Source organism: Mus pahari, chromosome 11 (genome assembly GCF_900095145.1).
Source record: "Mus pahari chromosome 11, PAHARI_EIJ_v1.1, whole genome shotgun sequence".
NCBI classification, from domain to species: Eukaryota; Metazoa; Chordata; class Mammalia; order Rodentia; family Muridae; genus Mus; species Mus pahari.
This window is the reverse complement of record NC_034600.1, coordinates 57,498,469-57,502,621: the sequence shown is the minus strand read 5'-3', so window position 1 is coordinate 57,502,621 and position 4,153 is coordinate 57,498,469.

Below are 4,153 nucleotides of genomic sequence, written 5' to 3'. Positions count from 1 at the left end.
TGTGTGTGTGTGTGTGTGTGTGTGTGTGTGTGTGTGCATGGGCAAGTCTGTTAATGGGGATTGGGCCTAAATTCTAGGTAGCCAAGCAAGCGCTTTACCACCTGGAATATATCTCAAGCCCTGTTTGGACTTTGTAACTTGATTCAGGATCTTACCGAGTTGCCCCAGGCAGTATGAAACCTGTGATCCTCCTGCCTCAGCCTCATGAATAGCTGGGATTAGACTTAGACAATCAGGAATCCTTTTTTTTTTTTTTTTTAATTTTGACCTCAACTTTTTTTTCACTATTTGAAATGATCCAAATAGCATCTGAGAATGCCCTTAATGCATTAGCTCAAATCCAGGAGGATGTGTGTGTGTGTTTATTCCCATGTATTTTTATGAAGTTTTGCTTGCTGCTCTTTTACCTAAAGATATTTCAAAATCTTCCTTCAAGGCACTAGGTTAATGGGTACTCTACTCCCTCCCATCCTGTGTATCTGTGTAATTGTGTATCTATATAATGTTTCCTATATAACATGCAAAAATGTAACGTTTCTTCCATTGCATTACTCACATGCCCAGGCTTTAACCTGAGCACCTTTCTGAAGTAGAACAGCAAAACTGCTACCACCTTTTCCCATTGTATGGTTTTGGTTTCTTTGTCAAAAGTCAAGTGTCTTGTAGGAAGTGTGGGTTTATTTCAGGGTCTTCTATTCTGTTCCATTGATCAACCTGTCTGTTTCTAAACTAACACCATGCAGTTTTTATTATGATTGCTCTGCAGCAGCACATCTTGAAGTCAGGGATGATGATATCCCCAGAAGTTCTTTTATTGTACAGGATTGTTTTAGCTATCCTGAGTTATTTGTTTTGCCACATGATGCTGAAAATTTGTTTTTTTCATGGTCTGAAGAATTGTGTTGGAGTTTTGATGGGAATTTCACTGAACCCAACTACTTTTGGTAAGATGACCATTTTTACTATGTTAACCCTACCAGTCCATGAGCATGGGAGATCTTTGCATCTTCTGAGATCTTTGATTTCTTTCTTCAGAGACTTGAAGTTCTTATCATATGGGTCTTTCACTTGCTTGGTTGGAGTATAAAGCTATATTATTTGTAGCTATTGTGAAAGTTGTGAAATTGCAAAGATTCTGTAGGGCAAAAGTCAGTAGGACAGAACAGCAGCCCACAGATTGGGAAAGGATCTTCACTGATCCTACATCTGACAGAGGGCTAATATCCAACATATATAAAGACTTCAAGAAGTTAGACACCAACAACAAATGACCCAATTTTTAAAAAAATGAAGCACAGAGCTAAACAGAATTCTCAACAGTGGAATCTGTAATGACCAAGAAGCACTTAGAGAACTTTTGTACCTCCTTAGTTATCAGGGAAATGGGAATCAAAACAAGTCTTAGATTCCATCTCAAACTGATCAGAATGGCTAAGATAAAGAAAGCTTGCTGCTCAGCAGACAGCAGATGCTGGTGAGGATGTGGATGAAAAGGAACAATCCTCCATTGCTGCTGGAGTACAAACTTGTACAACCACTCTGGAAAGAAATGTGGAGGTTTCTCAGAAAATTTGGAATAGTTCTACCTCAAGACTGAGCTATTCTACTCCTGGGCATATACCCAAAAGGTGTTCCACCATCCCACAAGGGAATTTGCTCAACTATGTTTATAGCAGCTTTATTCATAATGGCCGGACACTGGAAACAACCCAGATGTCCCTCAACCAGAGAATGGATAAAGAAAATGTGGTTCATTTGCACAATGGAGTACTACTCAGATATTAAAAACAAAGACATCATGAATTTCACAAGGAAATGGAGGGAATTAGAAGATATCATTATGGGTGAGGTAACCCAGACCCAAAAAGACATGCTTGGTATGTACTCACTGATAAGTGGATATTAGCCATAAGATACAGGATAACCACACTACAATCCACAGACCCATAGAAGCCAAATAACAGGGAGGCTCAAAGGAGGATGCTTGAACCTTTCTCAAAAGGGGAAACAAAATAGATATGGGACAGAAGTAGAGACCTGGGTGGAAGGAGGGATGGAGACGGGGACAGGGTATGAGGATCAGGTGTAGTGAAGGCATGGAAGAGAGAAATGAAATCTGTGGTGGGTGGATGGGCAGGGAGTGAATCTCTAGGTTGTGCCAGAGACCTCAGACAAGGGGAGGCCCCAGGGATTCTATGGGGGTGACTCTAGCTGAGACTCCTACCAGTGGGGGAGATGGGGCTGAAGTGGCCCCATTCTGTAGACAGGAAGGACTCCCAGTGGAGGGATAAGGACAGCAACCAACCCACAAAATCTTGGACACAAATTGTGTCCTGCCTTCAAGATGTATAGGGACAAAGATGGAGCAGAGACAGAGAGAATAGCCAAACAATGATTGACCCATATTGAGATCCATCCCATGGGCAAGAACCAATCCCTGACACTATTAATGATACTCTGTTATGCTTGCAGACAGGAACCTAGTGTAACTGTCTTCTGAGAGGCTCCACCCAGAAACCAATGGAAACAGATGCAAAGACCCACAGCCAAACATTTGATGATGCTCCGGAGATCTTGTGGAAGAACTGGGGGAAGAATTAAGGGATAAAGAGGATAGGAACTCCATAGAAGGACCAACAGAGTCTTTCTGGTCTTCCTGGTCTCTGAGGCACCAACCAAAGAGCAAGCGTGGCCTGAGCCTGGGCTCCATGTATATATGTAGCAGATGAGCAGCTTGATCTTTATGGGGGTCCCCAACAACTAGAGCAGAGGCTGTCCCTGAATCTTTTGCCTACCTGTTGACTCTGTTCTCCTAACTGTCTGGCCTCAGTGGGAAAGGAAGCACCTGGTCCTGCAATGACTTGATGTGCCAGGGTGGGGCAATATCTAGGAGGGGGGAGGGATCACCCTTTTTAGAGGAAAAAGGAAGGGAGCACGGGACGAAAGAGAGAGCTATGTGAGAGGGCACTGGGATGGGGGTGCTGATATTAGGATGTAAAATGAGTAAATAAATAATTAAAATAAGGACTGTGGGTATATGATGAAGACCCATCCATTAGAAGAGGTCCAGGTCTTAAAAGGGACCCTCTAATCACTAATGGATTGAAGGTGTGGAGTAACTGAAAGTGGGGTCTTGTGGAGACAAGTGACCTTGCTGCTTATGTGTCTTATGTATCTCAAGTTGTATGGTTGTTCATGCTGCCAGAATATTTTTTTTTACATTATCCACATGACAATCAGTGTATGACCATTGTAATTATTAAAAACATTTTTTAAAAACATGTAATAAACAAAAGTGCATTTATTTCCACATATGCTTGTGCGATTTTTCTTGGGACAGTTTTAGCTATGACAGAATCGTCCTCCAGGTCACTTAGTAGATAGTGGATACTCCTCAGATATAAAATCTCCTTGGTTGTTATATAATGTCAGATATCTTTTGCACTTCAGTGAAATGTTTGTGGTATATGCAGACTTGGGAAGGCTTTAAACATGTGTGTGGATAAAAAGGATAGGGCCAAAGATTAGATTAAACATGGGGGCCAATGAATTAGCTAAGAGGAGAGCCCTACTTCACTTTTATTACCTCTAGCTGAAGGGTAATAAATTGAAGGAAATCTTTAAACCTAAAAGCCTATGCATAAATTTAAATTGTTGTAAAAAAATAAATTAAGGACTCATTACTTTCAAGCGAATTAATTACATGCTATTTTTCGGATAAGAATTTCACTGGTGAATTTCAAATACAGCTTAACACTAGGATAAATGCATTGCAGTGATATTTTCTTCAATGGAACAAACTTGGGTACTGGGGATATAGCTCAATGGAAGAGCATATGCCTAGCATGTACAAGGCCTTGGGAGTTTGAGCATCAGCACTGTATGTGCGTTTGTTATATGTTGTGTATATTGTGTGTGTGCCAGTATGTGTGTCTGTGTTATGTGTCTGTGTGTGTGTGTGTATGTGTGTGTGTGTGTGTGTTACTATCTGTGTCAACTTATGGCATGTTCCCTAATGGTGTTTTGGTGGCAATTTTAATCCTTTTTCTTTATAGATTTTGGGATGGGGAAAGCTAGGCAAAAACCAACTAGCACCTTCTATAACGCTGTGGAATATTAAAGTTGATTTGTGAACATTAGTCAAGTATGATAA